The sequence below is a fragment of the Anopheles funestus genome, chromosome 3RL, assembly GCF_943734845.2.
Source record: "Anopheles funestus chromosome 3RL, idAnoFuneDA-416_04, whole genome shotgun sequence".
Lineage (NCBI taxonomy): Eukaryota > Metazoa > Arthropoda > Insecta > Diptera > Culicidae > Anopheles > Anopheles funestus.
In genome coordinates, this window is record NC_064599.1 from 37,559,165 (window position 1) to 37,580,104 (window position 20,940).

At 42.4% G+C, this 20,940-nt stretch overlaps 1 protein-coding gene and 1 long non-coding RNA gene across 14 annotated transcripts in view; both read right to left on the reverse strand.

Moving 5' to 3' along the window:
• Positions 1-20,940, reverse strand: part of LOC125767667 (RNA-binding protein Musashi homolog Rbp6) — a 594,718-nt gene that overhangs the window by 101,283 nt on the left and 472,495 nt on the right. The window lies entirely within an intron of this gene.
• LOC125767717 (uncharacterized) lies at positions 13,661-15,511 on the reverse strand. The gene is made up of 2 exons (XR_007418815.1): positions 15,258-15,511; positions 13,661-13,931 (listed from the first exon to the last, which is right to left on the reverse strand). It is a non-coding gene; the product is annotated as an uncharacterized LOC125767717 (long non-coding RNA).

The following is a 20,940-nucleotide window of genomic DNA, read 5'->3' on the forward strand; positions in this document are numbered from 1 at the left end:
CTTGTTCCATCAACACAGATTGGTTTAAAAAAATATCTCTTTTGTGTTTCTAAAACGCGGTCCCATATTTTTGCACAATGTGAAGGAATTATGGAGCGAATATTATTCGTGCATAAACAAAACTAAACAGCCCCCGTTTGGAAGGCAAAAAGATGGAAGACAATATAAAAGCTAACACAGACAGTAAACGATGGTTGCTGCTGGGATGGTGAATGTTTGCTACAATACTACGAACCCCTACCACGGGGGATAGTTGTCACGATTCGAGTGCGAAAAGTGGCGCGCATTTGGTTGGCGCTTGTTTTATTTTTGCGCCCGTTCTGGCCGTTAAACCCGTTCTGCTTTTGCAGAATAAGATAGTGACCTTTTTCCATCGAGCGTACAATTCTCTTTCCCATACACGGTTGCACCGTCTACGGTCTAGTTATGAGCTAGCTTAGGTTGGCTTAGCGAGCTGACGATGAACTCCAGCGCGGTCGTACGTAAATCTACGACACTGTGCAAACGGTCCTGTCCAACCATCGATTCATTGCAGCACGCGGTTTTACTATCCACACAGTTTTCCTCGAATGTTGTTGTACCCTACGGCGTAGGACGGCAAACCGTTCGACGGTGTAGTTGGTACGTGAATCTTTCGGATTCGCAATAAATCTATGCAGATTTGAACAAAAGGTTATAAATATATTCGAAGTCGCTTGGTTTGCCTCTACCGTTTCTGCGACTCATATGGATTTCTTTCAACCCGTTAGCTTCTGCTGATGCATTCACAGCAGGTGTAGCCAGAGCAGCAAAAAGAACTTGAAGAACGACCGGGTAATGGAGTGTAAAACAATTGAATCCACTAAGAGATGAAGAAATTTAATCCATCGATGGGTAGTTTCGAAAGGGTTCATAAAAAAGTGCATTAATTCATATTGAACTTTATTTGTGATGAATGCAACTGTATTTGCAACATTTGTCTGGTTCTACAATGAATTAGTTCATGCATATTTGCCATATGAAGAGGTTTTTCAAGTCGAATATTCAAATAAAATAAACTAAAAAAACGCAACAGTATAAATTGTAGAAATAAACTAGTTCGTTGAAATCTATATGATTTAAAAAAAAAAGACAAAATAAAAATAAAATATTCCTTCAATAAATGTTACAAGGCATACAGGAAATCGTTAAATAAATAAATCATAAATACACTTTCAACAATTTAGTTGGATTATATTAATTTTCTGCAACGTAGCTCAAAGTTGTCCGAGCTATTGAAAAATTGTGCCTGTCCTTGAATATATGCCAAGCATCAGCACGGTTCACGACTTAATTAGAGACAATTGCAGTTCAATTTGTTGCCATTCGATATTTTATTTCTGTATGCATCAGCGTGCATCGGATCCAATCTCCCCGTCATTTTAAAATGCACCACTATCCCTTCCCACCCTTCTACCTCCCGAGGTCATCCAGTTCGTTGTGTGGTGTCGGATGCAATGGAGCCGCAACGTTGCACATTCGTGCATCAGCACTAGTAGCAAACCGCGAGCAACATCACTCAGCCAATTGGGTGCTTAACCCTTTGTGACTGAACCAAAATTAGCCTCATGCCACCGGATTTCATAAAATCAGATTTGCACATCGAAACAACTGCAAAGTTCCGGCTAACGCCACCGGGCACCAGCCAACACATTATGCCCAACGGTGCAAATGGAAGGGAAGCGCAGAGAGATTTATTCTGGCAACAGACAGCCGTCCGGAAACGGGCCCGGCACACGGTCCCGCATAGAAATCTCTGCGATGGGCAACATCATAATTGAAAATTGGTATTCTATTATTGACGAAAATGGGTGCACCATCGCATTCGGGGTTCACTCAAACCACAACAGAGCTGATGTGTTCGATCGGTTTGAGATCATGGTGCGAGATCTCGATCAGCACTGATGTCCCCGTGTATGGCTAATGCTGCTCAGAACGATGATACTGATAATTCGTAAAGCTGTATACAAATTCCCCCTTGATTGCATTCCACATCGACCTCCGCAAGCGGTGTCTGATTATTGACTACGTTTGCCAATTTCAATATCCGGTAGACAACGGAATGGTAGGGCTAGAAAATGATCGTCCCATCTCTCCCTAGCTCCCTCCACACCATTCCGAAAGAACCTCAATGAAAAGCTTATTCAAAAGCCTGAAGGCAAATGCATGGGTAGGTTGGGCATTGGGAAGGCTTCCTCGACAGCCTTTTCGGAAAATTTTGTACGCCAAAGTTCGGTGGTCCGGTCCTTTCAATTTCAAATGCATGTATGAACGTGTGTGTGTGTTTGTGTGTATTTCACCTGGGACATATAATTTGCTTATTGGAAACCATTCACTGCCCAATAATTATTTCTGCCAATTTATCATCAGATTACACGGCGATTGTCTTGCAGGTCGAAGACCTGCGGGTTTTTGTACCGAGAGGAAAAGGCAAAATATTAATTGACAGTTTGATGGGTTATTCAATTTATTTAATGCTGTTTGCTCGCTCGAAAGCCAGCTGAATGTGTGCAAGAGGGGGAAAGAGGTCAAAAGATCGCTTGGGGATGCTCGATTATGTGTATTTGTTTCGTTTTGTGGTTAGAAAAGCGACGCCTTTATTGATTTTACTTTTAAAGATGGAAGAATATATAAGAAACTTAGCTAATAATGGACAGTGAGAACAGCGATAAATGAAACTGCTTTTTCTTATGGTCACTATTTTAGTTTTTACGAATAGCTTATGGACTCTTTTGTTCATAAATCGTACTTCGTAGAGTCATGAAGCCAAAAAAATATATAATTTTTTATGTAGAAAACAAACACGCCTTCGTTAAAAATTATGTTATAAAATTAATAAAAAAATCGAAGTTCGTCTGTCATCGATGAAGGCGCATGGTAGTTTGTGAATATTACATGAGCGGATTTGTTCATTGATCAAACGATGGAGGCGCATGGTAGTTTGTGGTGAAGATCGATCTTTTTTCACAGTGTTTTATTATATTTTTGTTGAAATATCTTATCTGTTATCAACAATTTGAAACAATTAATACTGTTGTATTTTTTAAGGCAAGCTAATATAAAACTGTTGATCAGGCTCATAAAAGCGCGCATGTAACACATTAAGAAAATTGTCCCAAGTGAACTACAATAAGTCATTACAAACACGATTCTGTTTAACAGTTAGCTAACGTAGCATAAGAATAAAATGAAAAATCAGTTTTTATTCTCTTCGAAAAGCTCATCATTGTAGCCCTGTTGCACAAATGGGCTATCAACCATCGTCAGCGTAACGCTGTTTGCTGTTACCTAGCATCGAATAAACTATCACGATTGCATTTAAAGTGATCCAGTTTCCCAAGCCATACTGTCGCTTCAGGTTATAGTGTGGAGAAGACAAAAAAAAAGACCAACATGCCCTTCTCCCAAGACGATGAGATCATGAAGTAAAACGAAAGAAAGACTCAATCGAGCAGCGGTGCGATGATGTATCTTGGATGGAACCATTTCGAAAGCTTCGCCGTGTGAAATGGGTGAACATGAAATGGGTTCCACGCCGTGCACTTGCCAACCCCCAGGCCGTTGTTGTTGGTGTGTTGCAACATAAATAATGACAGAGAAGAAAATACGATTTTCTCTTCCGTGGGTTGAGATGATTTCCGCTGTTTGCTTGATAGTACATCAACAGGGAAGGAAACTTGTCTCCGTGCACTTGGTATTACCCGCACTCCTCCCCTTCTGCCAGGCGCTTACCTCCGATGGGTGATCTTTCTTCTTTTGTACGAACACGGAACACAGCAGGACATCATCGGCAAGGACGACGACGACGACGACGACGACGACTACGACGACGTGCCAGGCATGTCTAATTACAATCATAAAGCACCTGAGCTGTCAAATTAATTCACTGAATGAACACGTTCAGTTGCACACTGTGCGCTCGTTTTGCTTCCCATCATCATTAAAAAAGAGTGAGTGGCCCATCTGCTCGCCGGTACCAAACGGTCTTGGTGGTCGGTGGCCGGAAAATGCTGTCCCGGCAAATGGCAGCCAAAAAGGGAAAACGGGTACGGGCAGGTAGTGTTGAGTTTTTTTTTTTTATTTCGTTCTCCGTTTCTAGCACAACTTTTTTCCTCGCTTACCTCGTACACTGGACGGCTTCCCATACCGTCGTGCCAATCAGGCGAGTGTAGCGGAACTTTTGCACCAAAGTTCAGTTGCTGGGGCAAGAGCAATTTTTCAAATACTCTTTTTCCCGATGGAGACGCATGGTGGTTCGTGATGTGTATCTATATTTTTTCTTCAATTCTTTCACTCCACTTTGAAACGTCATTCGCAAACACCCGGGGTACTGACCGCGAGCGTATCACATTCCCAGCTGTGGTTCCTGTTAAAGTCGGCTAGAACAAAACTGATGCACGGCTCAATGCCCGAGAACTTTGGTGATTTCACAAGACGGCGAAGACCGTCGCGGGGATTTTTTTTTGTTTGCTTCTGGACTTTCTTTTTGCTATACGAATTCGTTTCAATTTAACTCTTCTACGCTTGGTTCTTCAACTGAAAAAAATAAATAAAAACCAAGGGGGTAAAAGCAAAAACTTTATTATCCCCTTGCGGGCAATTTTGAGTGCTTTCGGGAGCTATCTTTGCGGCACCGACTTTTTGTACGTTGTTTGCTGGAATACTTTTTTCCCCTTCTCGCTCTTTATTCCATACATGGAATGGTTATACGCGCCTGAGAAAATCGGTTATTTATCGGAAATTCAATCGACAACCGGTTGCAGCTCGGGTGAGCAGTAGTCCACCCTTCCAGACCATCAACATCGCACATTTATTTGCAACAGATGACTCTCTGAAGGCACCACGCAGTGGGCTATAACTTTGAAGATTTTGTACAGTGCTTTGTCTGGTTAGTGTTGTTACTGTCTGCTGTACGCGAAACACCATACGGATTTAAGCACGATTTAATCCTTCCGCTCTCGGTTGGAGTGATTGAGTTTGGAGCAACTGTTGCATGAAAAGTTTTTTATTTGCTTCTTGAAAATCGGGTCGTAAAAAGCGATTTTATAGTCATAGCTTCAAGCTAGAAACAGCTTGTACAATTTCTGATCGTTTCTAACGTTTCCTCCACTAGCGTTCATTTCGTAGTGTGCTTTAATGAACCATACCCATCTGTGCGTCTTTGTACCAATTGGAATAGGGATAATGTTTATTGCGTGAGGTTTTAAGGAATTGTATGAAGATTTTTTAACACCCATTCACTTAGCCAACGAGCACTATAAACAGTCCAATGAAGCTAAAAGTGCTCAAGTAATAAAATGTCTAGCACATCAGGGAATATTTTTTTCCCATTATTTTTCCGGTTTAAAATAAACAAATCCATTTGCCAACTACAACAAAGAACAATTCATCAATCGCAACACCGCAAAACACAGACAAATGCGTACCTTTGAGTGATTGATACATATACACACACACACGCGCACAAAAAAAGGAAAACAGCCATAAAAACTATCGAACGAAGGGAAAAAAAGGGAACGGGATTTATTCGGGTCCATTTCCTTTCGACCCAAATTGATTTCGCACCGGTTGCCGTATTATATAAAACCCCGATTATGTTCTCGACATTCCTCTGCTTTATCATTCGTGTTGCTTACCGTTGTGCTATAGCAACAAAAACACACACACATACACCGGGCAAATGGGCTCGTGCTTCGAAGAGGAAAATCTATTACCACCCGTTATTTGATTTTCGAGCCACATGAAGGGTACGATCTTACTACCCCTTAACCTTCCTGACCAGCGCCCCAACCAAACACGGTACACCGTTCGGAACGGTGCAAATAAACAAATTGGATATTGACGTGAGGTCAACTGAAATCGTGCGAGACTCAAACTACTCCGTAACCCAAAACTGAAAGCTCGCGTATCGGTGACTTATATTCGTTTTGACCTGTCCGCCTCCGCTGTAGGTGGGTGGGTATCACAAGATGGTCGTCTTGCATTCGAACAACATTAAAATATTCTCTCTCTCCTCCGAAACCCGTCATTGGTCGGCCATTCGAGCAGTTGAAGAAATGGCCAAGAAACGGCTAAATATTGGTAAAAAAAACGTCCCTCATCGATGGGGCATCATTTGTAATCGTAAACCTTTTTCTTTCCAAACCGTTCCGTATTACACACATATACACACCACCAAACACACTGGGTGTCAATTGGTGTAGATTGGGGGTCCGATTCGATGCCTTTCCCGGTTTGTACGGGTCAAAGGATTGGCATTTCTAAATTGTGCTTCTTACCCGTGATCCTCGTCTCCATTAGCAAATCCTCGGCCCACGGAGCCCCGATACAATAAAAAGGTACGGTGGTGACCTTTCACACTTTACCAAAGGTGGGCCGGCTACCGCTACTTCGGCACAGTAGCGCCCGCTTCGAAATTCTATTGACGAAAGGCGGAAGCTAAAGCGGCACCGTGGGACGTATACCAAGGTAGCAAACTTGTGGAAGAAACCTCTCGCTTCGGGCAAACCCTCATAAATCACATTTCTTTTACGACCTATTTAGATCGTTGTAAATGTAGCCCAGCTGTCCATTCCTTCGCCCACTTAGGAAAGGGAGGGATTTGACTCCCCTTTGGTTTACTTTTACCATCCCAGATAAGTAGATAAATCGAAAAAGTACGCATGTATCTGAGTGTGTGTGTGATTGTGTGAAAGAAAAAATCGACGCAGGATGTTCTTGAAATGGAATTCGGAATTCTTATTGACAGAATGGATTGCATTTCTACGAAGCTGATTTGCGTACCAGGATCATTTGACATGTTTTAGTCTTGGATTTCATTTCCTTTGTAAAGCTTTTTCTCGAGCTCTTTAATTGATAATGAGAAAAACAAAGGTAATTTTTAAAGCTTTCCTATTGTGTTAAATCCATCTATCGGAGATTTTTTTGCTTGAAAAACACAAAGAATATTCTTGTTTATATGTGTAAATCGCTCATTGACTGCACAACACTTAATCGAAACAAAAAAAATGCTTCCCATGCAATTGCAGTAGCGTTTGCTAGAAACGGTTCCCTTTATGCTTAATCATTCGCTTTTGTGAGTTTGCCTCTTCAAATCGATCTAATTGTGTGCCACTAGAAACATACTCATGCTACTATATTCCGTAATGTTTTCTTCGCCCGCCGACACTGGGAAACGGTTCACCCCGTGTCGCAAGCGTTATTCATACATAACTCAAGCGCAGAAAGCTGCGTATTCAACAACGCCGGCTAGTCTGTTTGGAGTGGTGGTCTTTATTTATGCTCGTATGATTTATCGCTGCACTGGCAAGTGTTTCGCGGATTTTATGAAGCATCGCTACCGTCACGCGCTGCATAAACTGAAGTGTCGTTTTATGGAACCGATTGAGGTCATAGCGTATCATCGCAACCATGACATTGCCATTCAAAGCCATTGTGTAACACTAGATTTTCAAAACGCATATGCTTTTATTGGCATGTGCATGTGGCTAATAGGTGCAAACGTTAAACAACAGGCAGAAGGATTGGTTTTGTTGCTAGTAGCTAGTAGCATGGGGCCTGCTGACACGATACACGAAAGCTCGTATAATTTATATCGCTCATTATTATGGTGCTTCAGCTGTTCACAGGTTTAAATCAGCACGGTGAACATTAATACATAGGGCTAGAGGCTACGGTTGTTGGTGCTTTTGAGTTAATTTGAAACACAAAGCTGATCGTGACGATTGAAAGTTATGTAGAAAGCGTAAGCTTGTGACGACCAACAGGAAATTATTACATTTAAAATACTATTAATAAATCATTTTGATAGTTAAAAATATCCTTTAGAAAAATTGCATACTAGAGAAAAATATTTAATTACCTCATTGTGAGGCGTTCAACAAAAACACTTGCTCCCATGTTCTTAAAGTAAGGAAATAAATAATATCGTTATGGCAGCTATTTATGATACCGAAATTTCCCACACTAACTGCTCACTGTTGCAATCCTCCAGCAAGAATAACGATTTACCAAGTAACAAAACGATTCAACGAAAGTGACTATAATTTCGATGAAATCATTCTTACCATTTTGTACGTTTCCTACTACCATTCCATGGTGAGGTTTCACTGTTTAGGCTACCTAAAGCGTAGCAATAATAAAGCAATGGTTGGTGCTTGCACATGCTACAAATACTACTCAGGGCGAACTGACAGCAAGTAATAGCTGCTGCCTGCATGTATGCGGGAAGATGAAATGTCAAGTCGTTTATCAAATTAAACCACTATATCTGTGTGTGAGTGAGTGTGGAGAGAAAAAAAGGATATATGATTGTGTGCTAGAATGTGTGGAGAAACGAAAGTACACTGGTTTGCGATTTTACGCGCAATGCACATACACACACACGCTTAATTCACGTCTTGGTATGGTACGAATTGGTACTCCCGGTGAACGAGCTGTCCTGGTGCCATATCTCAGACAGAACGACCTTATCCTACCCACAACTCGCAGGCTTGATGGTCGGTGGTTTTGTGCTACCGTGAAGAAGATTTGTTCACCCGCCCCAAAAACCTCTATGAAAGATTGGCACAACCGTGTGCGGCGGAACCGTGCGTCGACATCTCCGAGAGTTAGAGCAATTCCACCGAGACCGGGTACGACGAAATGGAATCGTTCTTTTGCGCGCCATTTACTGCCACACGTCGCACACTCCCAGCAGGGAGCTCAAAGGTGAGCTTTAGGCATGATTTGTGGAAGGTACGGCTTGTATTCCGTGTGTGTGCGTGGAACTACCTTTTCCCGTTGTTCCATTCGGAGAGCCTCAGAAAATCGTCGCGAAGTGTCGCGCGACAGATTCAAGGTAAGGCAACCCCCCCCCCCCCCCCCCATAATGTGTGCCGCCCCGTATTGCCATTCGTTTTGCTGGTAGCGACCAGCTCCTGGTAGACTTCATTTTGATAAAGTATCTACAATAACTGGTTCCATAAACCTGCTGGTATTTCCCAGTCTGCAACGATAGTAACGTGCCACACAGGACTGGTGCCGTTAAGTGACTGGTCCAAAAACTAACTGACTGGTTGAGTGACTCGCGTTTCGGCAAGCCGACGCTGCTGTCTTGAGGCAGTGGGGAATCCCATCCCCAGGGGGGACCTTAGACATTTCAGTCGAATGCCGACCACGAAAGTCGTCCTTCCTGACGGTCGAGTTTTCCACTCATGGGGTAGAGTACATTTTTGGCGATGTGGCGAATGGTGGCGTAGGTCTGGTGTACGGTCTGTGCAAGGCTGTAAGTGTCAAATTCCTAGCAAATAACGTCCCCGGGCACGCGACTCTACACCCACAATAGTGTCTCCACGAGATGGGTGTGTTTGGATGCGAAATGAAATGGTAAAACCAAAGGGAGTTACTTCTGCTTTCGGGTACACACGCACATGCATCACTATTGGTGAGGTTGTGAGCACAACGCCTTCACCACACATGTACGAAACCCTTGAGCCCGCTGGTGCTGCGAAGGAGTAACGAGATTTCAAACTATTGTCAGAATGGAAGAGCGGTGTGGCACAAAAGAAGCAATGCCTCTGGACGGGTCGCTACGCTGATGCTATGAATGCTTAAACAAGCAGCATCGGAAGAAAGGCTCGGGAGTGTATTGTGTCGTGTGTTTGGATGCCGTCAGTGCCTGACGGATGCAGCAGCACAGGTGAAAGTTAATTTGTCGGCAGCGTTCCCCGTAGGCACCTGGAATGGTAAGGGTTGTACTAGCGTCGGCCAAAAACCACCCCAAAAAGGTTGTGCAAAGGTTGACAATTGCGAGAAAGCCTGTCAATTGCAAAAAGGAGGTAAAAGTTGATGGTACGGGTTTCCTTTTTCGCAACATAAACAGGCATGATGGAAACAACGATGTACCTTTAAACAGGGGTATTCAAATTAGGTTACTACATTTAAAACATACAACTCGTTAAGAGCTAGTACCATAGATTGAGGAGATATACTCATTACTGTAAACCAGAACGAGCCGGTTCTTAGTATATTAATGGAGTATACTCAGTGTTAATGGAGGCGTGCAAAAGCTACATTTGATTTCAGTTAAAGTATTTCCTTTTGTATGTTGAATAAAAAGGTTCCAAAGAAATAGATGGTATAATGTATTCCTCAGTTTCGCTTAAATGGAAGGTATTGTTTAAGAACCCAAAAATATTACACAAACTTGTTAATCGTGCGTAAAATCTCAATAAAAGGAGTAATAAGCTCATTACGTAACATCTGTTAAGTCTCCATATGCGTTCATATTAAGGTAATGCTTATAATTATAAGTAATGTTAATAAAATGAAAGTAAACTACAATTAGAGTTGCGTTTAATATCCTTTATACCGCAAGCTTATGCCGACAGAAGCAGCACAACACTGTACGACTCAACATGACATTCCTTAAAAGAACACATTTTAACTAATACTGATGTTTCTCATTCTCATTAAGCAAAGATTGCTTCAAAAAGGTATTTACACATTTTTTTCTTTGCTTCGTCTTGCCATTCTCGCATTACCAATCCCCATCAACCGTCTCCAAGAACGACAGTAAACATGGAAACAACATCAGAATCGCATGTGAAATTAACATATTTTATGTTTAATTTCGTTCTCCGTAAGTTGCCGTTGGTGGCTGGATTTGCTAGCAGTAGTCACAACATTGCTGCTGGATGCTGGAAAAAAAAACCGGACGGAAGGGCACTCACTTAGTCGCATCACTTTTATGAACAGTCAACGCTTTATAAGGACACGGGTGCAGAAGCAGCGTCATGCTTTTAATTACAACTTTTATTTTCTGCCCCTGTCCAACTTTCCCCAATGCCGCATCGTTTCACATGGTTTCTTTTCGCTGGCACAGTGTTTTCCAAGGTCCAAAGAAGCTATAAGCAAGATCTTTGTGAGGTTTTTTGGTTGCAGTTTTCGTTTTATTTTGCTTTGGTTGTTGCTCGCGTATTGGATGCTTAAAACCGTAAAGCTCGTTATCTGCCATTAAACTCGTGCGACAAACAAGACAGCAAATGGGAAGATTCTTTGCATTTTGTTGTCTCTTTGTTTAAGCCGACCGTTTGAATGGTGCTGTCGTCTGCAGCTGGTGCATATAGGAGCAGAATGGTTAAGTAGCAATCGAAGCTTTTGGTTTCGGAACGAGATGTTGTGAAAATAAGCAAAACAAATGGGAGGAAAAATGGTTTTACATTAAACAACGATTAAAGAACATAATTATCACCGTCTGATGAACAATTACTACACTAATCGCATATTTCATGTGTTTTAAAATTATTAATGTGTCGTGAATAATCCAATTCTTGTCGCTTTTATACAAAATATAGAAAATGATTTAAAAAAAAGTAGATTAAATGTATTTTCTTTGAATATTAAATTAGGGTTTAAGTAACTACTATAAAACTGTACACTCTGGAAAAAGAAGTTAAGAATGCAACAATAAAAATTGTCTAGGATGCTAATGTACGGACATCTTTGCAGTTACGATTGTCACCGGTTTCTTGCAGTTCGGAATCGTCCCCAGAGTGTACAACTTTACATCTCTTAACATTACCCACAAAGTCGTCAAGTAAGCCACATCATACCGCTGCTAATTTCCATCTGTCTCTGACCTACAGTAACCGCCAGTAACCGACGATCATCAATTAAACCGCATCGCATCAAGCAGATGATAGCTCATCAAACGGCACAGAGTTAACGACTGACGGTGGTCTGACAATTCTAAGATTATATCCTAGAGGATGCCACCACCACTAGCTCCCGAAAAAGGAGAGAGACCCCCTGTGCGTTGAAGATGAAGCATTAAAAATTCAAAAATGAGCTTTCTTGCATTGCCACCACCATTGTCATCTTTGTGTCACCACCTTCCTTCCTCTCTCATCCTTCTCTTCCAGACCTCATTTTTACAGCGAAAGATTTAAACCAACATTGTGTGTGTGCGTGGATGTGGATTTATGCTCGAAGCACAATGAATGGTTCTGTTTCTTGGGTCGTCCCTCTTGTGCACTACGTCGCACCGAAAGTTCTGCCGATGATGAAGTGCACGCCCGAGCAATCAGAAACAGAGCCCATAAAACCCAAACACACTGTTGGCATTGATGCAGCAGCAGCCAAACAGCAGCATGAGCTATGATTTTTGGACGCGGTGAAAGTGTTTCATTTTATAGTCAGCAGCCAGTGGCTGTGTGGCGCGGTGCGTTGACTTCTGTTTCGGCGAAATGATTACTAACCATTAAGCGGCGAATGACTGAAGTACTCTAGTGGGGTAATTCTGCGTGGTAGTTAGTGGTGCAAAAACTTCTGCTTTTACCCCACGCTGCACACACACACACACTGATCGTCAATTTCGAACAAAGCGCACCATCCGAACATCGTCAAGGTGCGTTCGTGGAAGCTAAATTGGACCGTTTCGTTTGTGTGTTTTTCTTGCTTTCTTTTTTTATTTTTGGCTTTCTTGCACATACCTTAACGTGCGCCATTTCGGTTTGTTTCATATTCGGTTTTATGATAATTAAAATTAACCTTTTTTTACGAGATGCCATTTCACCGCATCCCTTAAGGGAGCTTCCACCACCACCCACTTGATTAACGTTTTGTGTATATTTGTGTGCCACACATTTTGACACAACCGTGGTAGTCAGAGCGAAAGTGAAAACCCCATTCGAACGGTATAATGAAATGTCCACTGGAGACTCGCACACCCAACCAAAAAAAAAGGGAAAAGCCACTTCTAAAGCAACATGGTCGCATGTTATCAATTATGCAGCAACACATATTGCTCGCACTTTAGATCTCACAAATCGCCGGTCACCATTTTTTTCTTGTGTCCTCAAGTGGTTGAGTCAAATGGCACCATTCCACCGCACGCGGTTATTATTCTTTAGGTAATGGTCAAGAGGAAGGACAGTCTGGGAGGGGGCGGTTTGAATGAAGGTTTAGAACATATGTGCAGAATGTTTCCATCTTGTCAACAGCATGTGTGCCCAAACCACAATCTGTCACTGGGGAAGAATGTTTCTAAATTGACTACCAGGTCCTGTACAAAGCGTGTGTATGTGTAAAGGAGAGAAATGCTTCCGTTTTGCTTGAGGCTGATTTTGTGGCAGACAAACACGAGAAAAAAACGAGGTTCATGTTAGATGCATGTAAGCAGAGTATTGCACAGATTTTATCCCCTGTTTTACAACGTGGTAGTGAAATTAACCACATACTTACCGAAGGAGAGTACCGTCCCCGTATAATGTGTGCGTCCTCAGGTCAGATAATTGTATCCAAACTACCGTACAGAACGAGCCAGTACAACCGTTGCGATATGGCAGCAAACTCGTCTCCCTATTAATCGCCCCCATTTTTCTATCCCTTAAATCTTGCCACATTGATAAGACACTCCAAGAGCCACTTCAGTCACTGCACCGCAAGGCAGATTGGCAAGCGTCCAACTTCTTCGTCTTCCATCTTGCTTGTTTGAATTTTTTCGTTTAAAAGCATTAAGTCTTCGGCACCCACCTGGACGCTAGCCGGGGGGAGTGGGTTGCCCATCCCATTTTCGGGGTAAACTACCTTCGCGCCACCCTAAACACTTACGAGGTACGAGGCCAATAATGAGCGGTAGAAGAAAACAGCTTCATCAAAATTTCATACTTTCATTAACAATTTTTAATTACTTTTTCACAATATCGTAACAAACGCGGCTGACGAGTCGCGGTTGGTTGGTGTCGCCGCTTGGTTTGCATCATTGCTGGTGGGATTCGCCATCGTTTATTCCGTCGTCCTTATCGAAGGTTAACGATGATGGGTTTGTTGTTGCACGGGCAAACTTTAACATTCAACCCAACCGGGAAGGTTTGATGTGAGAATGAGGGAAGATTTTTATAGTGCTCGCTATCAATCCTATCAATTGTTAACTGAAAAAAGGTGGATTATTTGATCCAGAAAAAACCGTAAAAATTTTATCATTTTAAAAATACTCCCAACAAGTTATTTATTTGGATAAAGGAACAAAAACCCGCATTTGAAGCGTTGTCTTGTGTTCGTGTTAATCAGCAAACATGTAAGAAGGGTTTAACATGAATCTCTCTCTCTGTCTCTCTGTCTCTCACCCTCCGCTTTTTTCATAAGAAGGAAATCAAACACGAAAGCGAAAGATGTCAACAAAAATTGAAACTTGTACGTCGCACTCACAGTCAGCACTTTTAATTTCTGTTGCTTCCTTTCGTCCAAAAAAAAATACACATACACGTGCTCGAACGATCAGGCACACATGACCATGGAAGGGTAGGTAAGGGGTTGGCAAAAATCTTAACAAGTATGGTGTCATCGCTTCCGCTTCAGCCTTTTACACCGAATTTTTCCCTCACCCACCGACCTACCCACCAAGACAAACTTCGACGGAACGAAGGGGATGAAACCATAACGAGCAAAGCCTTCTCAAGTATGTATGGTACCGGGTATGTAACCCGGTAACTCGGTAATTCGGCTGGCATGCAGAAACATCATCTCCACATTCTCCACGTAAAAATGTACGTTGCTGAGAAGAGTTGTGCAAAGTCACGGACCGATGGGTACGTGAGGCAGTCGGGTCTCGGATCGTTATGCGCCAGAGATTTGCTAATTTAATCATTCGTTATTTATGATCGTCTCATACATTTTGAACAACTTTTAATTTAATGATGTTAAGGTAGGATTTTTGAGTTTACTGCTTGGGGCGTAACTTGCAAAAACTTCCCTTAGCACATGTGGTTGGAGTAAGACGAGTGACAGAGGGAGAGTGAGGGTTTGAAACATAATTTTACACAGCAGCACCGAAGCAACACGAAACCGAACATATATGGGTTTGAATAGCATAAGTTCTTGTTTTTTTGTATGGTAGTATGTAGCTGCATGTTATGTGCATTTTTGCATTTAATATCATTAGTTAATAGAATTGTTGTCACGGATTTAAATTACAAAATGTGATATTTAACTAAATTTTCAATTATTCCTTGTTTCTTTTTTCAAGAAGATTATTATCAGGAGCAAATTTATGATGTAATAGCAATTTGCATTTGTGAAAAAAGATTTCTTTGGAATACAGCAACAATGCGAAACAATCTTTTCCTTCCACAAATACAAATACACACACACACACATAATATCATTCGAAATGACAACGTAATGGATCCACATATGCAAAAATTCAATCACATTCACGCTGAACAAATAGCGCACTTTTCTTGTCGGTCGATACGTACGCCGAAAGCAACAGCATGCAATATAAATTTACTGCCACTACACGCTCTAGAGTTCGGTCCAAATCACCGTCACCACAACACAACAAGTACTGCTTAGCCCGATTTCCTTCGGGGCGAAGAGGAAATCTAGTGGCACCAAGCGCTCGGTTTCAAACTCGGCAAGAATCCAATCTTCGCTCGTGTATGTGTATTTTTCCTCCCATGTTTCGACATCTTTCGATTCAAGGAAGCAACTCTCCCCCCTCATGGTGGCAACAAATACCAAAAAAAAAATTCACCCTGAACCAAAACCGATGCAACCGACGTCATTGTATGGAGAGTACGGGATGGAAACTGGTGAGGGCTATTTTCCATCTGTAATTGACTTTCCTTTCGCACGCTCGACCGAACGGCGTTTTGCTAGCGTTTTGGGACAGATGGGAGGGTTGTGCCGTTGTACATGTGTGTGTGTATCTTTCAAGCATTTTGTAGATGGCGGTAAGCTATCTAATACCTTTATCCGCTAACGCTCGCCCTGCCGAAAAAAGGGGGGCGAAAGAGACTAGGGGGCGAAAGAGAAGCGTACGAATCTTCCACCAGAGCATTCAACTTACCATCTGCATCTAGTTCGAGCTGACCGAAGAAAGCGAAACGTACTCAATAAGCAGACAGCAAAACTACAGAAGTATCTTGGCCCAAATCGGTAAACCAAATTTTGGTGCCCGGATGTATTTGTCGATGAGAAGGAAGTTCCGCCTCACGGTGTGTGCCAGGTGCAGGGTGGAAGGCAATGGCAAACAGTGAAGCAACGGCTGGATAAAATCAATATTGCTCGTCGATGGTTGGTAAAATTTTGCTGTAATAACAATAGAAGCGTAATGCCACAAGAAATAGCGAACCCGTGAGGACGACAGACACACACACGCGAGGCATTGAGCGTCTTTTGTGGGATGGTTCTATCGTACTGATTTCGCTTGCTATTGCTGCCTTGTGCATGATGTCAAAACAACGGGACGGGTGTAAAAGTACGGAACTCGCATAGAGACACACATATGTTACAAGCTTCGGATAGTCGGATAGTGAAAGGCTTTAGGACGCGTGGAGCGTTTTTTCTGCTTCCCGCAAAGAAGCAACAAGATGCCGGCCCGGGACACTAGCCGGCAAAGGTAAACGCGTGCACCATCGGCATGATGGTGGCATAAATGAATAAATTTCAATTGAATCTTCCCTTACAAAAGGCTAACCTTCTACGTAATTTCGACAGCCTCAACTATTGGCCTCTCGATTGTGAGGTACGCTTTCCTCGTTTTTCCCTCGCAAGCTACGCCAACCGTCTCCGATAGCGTGTTTGTTGTTGCAATTGAATTAAATTTATTAAAATTTCATCCCACGATGCTGCTTGGCCGGGATAGGAAGAAGGCATGGTAGCTTAGGTAGAGGAGCTGGCAAAAGAGATTGGTTTGAAGTGATTGCTAGGGAATATGCTATGTACGGTTTGGATTAATGCAGTAATGCAATAACAAGCTTTACAGTTATGATCATCCGCGGATCTTTTTCACGTGAAAAATACAATAAGCTTTTTATGTAGCTAAATTCAATCAGTGCTTAATACTGCAATTCATTAAAGAGAAAAAGTTAAAATATGGTTTGCTTTATCATCTCTAGCGCAATGATTTTTATCCAGAACTTTACTGTTTATAATCATTTTAAAAAGTATTTCTTTTTTTATTCATTATTTGAATCACAAACGGAACTCTACATTTGCTAACCCTTTGATGAAACATCAAATAGTATGATGTGCCATTTATGCTTCCTTCCAATCGTATATTTCTTTTTTTAAGGTAACAAAATAAAGAAAAAAGCGTCCATTTTTTCCCCGCTCCAAGCTACCAGGACACATTCCTCTTTCGTGCCTTCCAACATGAACCGAAACATCTCTTTTGCGTTTTTCATTATGCATGTACATTTTTATCTGGTACCGGTACTGAATTTCCCACAAACACACACACACACACACAACATACTCCTCCACTGATGGAGGCACTCCTTTGGCCGAGGCGGCTCGCAACAAATGTACACAAAATGGCACGTCAAAGCAGACGATGTGTGGTGGCCGTTTTCCACTTTCCTGTTACTGGAGATGAAGCCGTTCGTTTGAGTGTGTGTGCTTTTTTTATCTCATTTCAACCAACAAAACCGGGACGCGCATTTGTGCCGCACACGCTGGCTGCCAACCGGAACTACGCTAAACGGAGCGCGAACACTCCAATTTTCCTTACCAGCCCTACACAACTCCTACCAAATGGTTACCCCGTGCCCATTTATAACTGTACAAACCTAGGACCGCAATCATTTCATTTTCAACAACAACAGAAAAAAGAGGAGGAACATGAATACTCCCCACAGCACTTTGGGAAACTGGGACTGAAGCTAGGTGTGCCAGAGAGAAGAAGAAAAAAACAGGCGACTCCCAAGTTCCACCACAAGCTGTCCATCAGTCTTCTGCATCCGCTGGGTAGGAAGGTTTTACTTTTTTTTAATTCGCGTGGCCGGTTAGGTAAAGGATTCGAATCGCCTGCTAACCGGAAACCGGAATGCGGAAAGCACAGATAAGTGGATGTTGTTATGCGGACGCGCTAACGTCGCACTCGTCGCACTCGCACAGCGATCCATTCACCTGGACACCGTGTGTGCTGCAGAGCACATCCGGCTCCCGCGCAGGATGCGCTGATCTCTGGCGAAGTTTCGATGCCTCAAAATAAGCCAAACCGTTCAGTCCCTTCCCTGCATAACTCTTAGCAAAAATAAAATATACAACCGAAAACCCGGTACGCTCGTTAGCTTTCCCTCTAACGAGTTTTTGCTGTCCCCCTTCGTATTCCATTACAAACGATGGCAAATGTTGCCATAATCCGTACGGAATGAATTCACCGTTGCGGGTTGTTGTGCCACGATACTAATGCTCAAAGTAGGTAAAATAGCACACGATGATCGTACCTTTACCACACGGTAAAGCATAATACACACATCAGATCGGTGGACTTGGTTGTGATGAGTACACAAATTACCGAAGCTTCTACCATCATGATGAGGGTTAGACGAGACATTCGAAACGATTTCTTACCAAACATTCTAACGACGGCTCGCTTGAGGAAGGCGTACAACTCCGAATGCAATTTTCTTTAGGGGTACAAATATTGCAGCATGAAAAGTGTTTATATCCATGAAATGCAATATTTGTGGAAAGAAAATAAATTATTGTCCTAACAGCCTACGAGACTTTTTTAAATTTATGTCTTGAAAGTTTTGTAAGCCATTTACAATAATGTTTATGATAAAAATTTTAAATTCGAAATAGATTAACAAAATTATTTAAAATATTACAAGCTATTAATCATACCTAGAATTAGGATGTACCATATTCTTTCCTCGCCAAACAAGTTTTATGGAGATGTCGCTTTAATAACGCAACGCCACGCGGTTCTCAAAATACACGAGCGCAATGAAGCGTACCATCGGTTCTAAAACTCACATGCATGAGCGCTTTTGCAAAACGGATGCAATATGCCGTAAATGCTTTCCACCGAAAAAACCACCCGCACGTAAAAGAATGCAACCCACCAGCCATCCCCGACAGCGTGTGACAGCGTGTCGCTGAGTGGAAAAAGTGAAGAATTTCTCTATTAACCCGGGTGGACGAAGTTCGCGTATTTACGGAACTGGCGTGTAGCGCTGGCAGGTCATTCAACGCAGCGCACCAGCGTTTGGGTGCAGTTCTACACTTGCATGCCAACGGTGCCAGGGCGACATATGCGGCCGATATGCAATGATGACAATAAAAACGGACCGAAGCGCGTGGCAAGAGTACCAGCCACGGCTAGTTAAACATTGAAGGGGAAGAAAAGAAGCAACAAAAATTGAGGAAAAAGCCATACGGTACACGCGTCGCGTCGTTGCCATCATCATCGTCCAATCCAAAATGATAATGTCCTTTGGAAGTGCGCAACATGCTGCATTGATGCGGTAGCGGCGCAGCAAAACCTTATGAAATAACTGCCGAGCCACTCCGCACAAACGCACTCCGCAGCCAGACCGATAAGGTAGTGCCGCGGTGAGCAAAGAGTGTACCTGCCTGCCTGCCGATTATAACGCAACTGGCACACGGAATGTATTACGGCTACTTTTGCCCACTTTCCACCAGTGAGCAGTTTGGGAAAAATTGAAATTTTCCTCGCTACACTGAAACATATGTTTAATGTTATTTAAATATTTAATTGGCATGCATATGAACTGAGCAGTCAGGAACTGAGGGTTGGAAGTTGCCGGTGTGGAAGCACACTGTACCAGTTTGATAGCAGCGTCAAGCGCAACGAATGCACCAAAGCGTGCATCGTGTTTGAAATTTTTCCACTTGTTTCGCAGGCACTACCCTTTGGCTTGGGGTTGGAAATTGTCTTCCTGCTGGTGGTACCGTACGGTGAAGCAGAATGCATTAGAGCACGTGCAGCAAATTGCTGGTTGACTCGCAACATGTGCTTGCGTTAGGATAGCTTTCAGATGATCTTTTTTAACCAGTTAGAAAGATCTATTTGGTGGAGTCTGTATTTTACTTACTTAATAAAAAATATTCAAATCTTCAACAACTTTCAAATGAAGAATTTACAAATGAACGTATAGCTCTTCTTAAAGAGATCTAATATTTAGATTGAATTAGGTAATTGCCATTACTATTCTTTACAATTTAGATACCGATCGTTTCCATCGCATTAGCAATTGTCAACATTAATCCACTCGTCAACCACAAGGTTTAATTACAGCTAGTGGTCGAAGCTGATGAAATTTACTACTGATTAAGATGCACCTTCCCGATAATGTATCGCTTATGCCAGTAAATGTCTTAGCTTAGCAGACCTGGTTAGGTGAGGTCAATAAATCAGTTGAATCAAATGAATCCAATGACCTATTTGCGTTACACCCTGCACTAACCCCATCGTGGCTGCATCCCAAATAAACTTACAAACATACTTACTAGTATCTAATGAAGCATGAAATTCTCGTGTGTAAATAAAACTGTCTCTCACCGTCCCACCCAAAGCAGTCCAACAAGCGGGGCAACCATCAATACGACCAAAAACCATATTTTCAAGTACCGACGTCTCTAGAGAGACGAAAACTTATTCTAGAAGTCATCGACCAAAAGGGCCAACCGTCCATTACACTTTACCAAACCATTCCAATCATATCGATCCTTTCGGCCCAGTAAAAGTAACCCAACCCCACCGGTGGGTGAAGCGGATCCGTCATTTTGCATTAATCATTTCACGAAAATTTCCACTAATTGCTCAATTAACTCTATTCATTTTCGATTCATTTATCGAACGCTGTGTGTGCGTGTGTGGCGTTTGAACGGTGGAAAATTATTATCAATTCCCGTACCAGCTCCACACGAAAGAGGGGGGGAGTGTAAACTGATCCCACGGGTACTGTTGTCACGACATTTGGTACAGAGTTCATCACGTACACACACACGGGAGGTAAATGGATAATGGAGCTATGTACATAGGTACTATGGAACATAAATCTTACATCGGTATGGTAATACGATGAGTGCGGTTGAGATAAGGGATTGATTTAGCATTCGCCAGAGTGTGGGTACATATTGTGCGCATCAAATTGAATGCTATAAGTATATAATTGTTTCCAT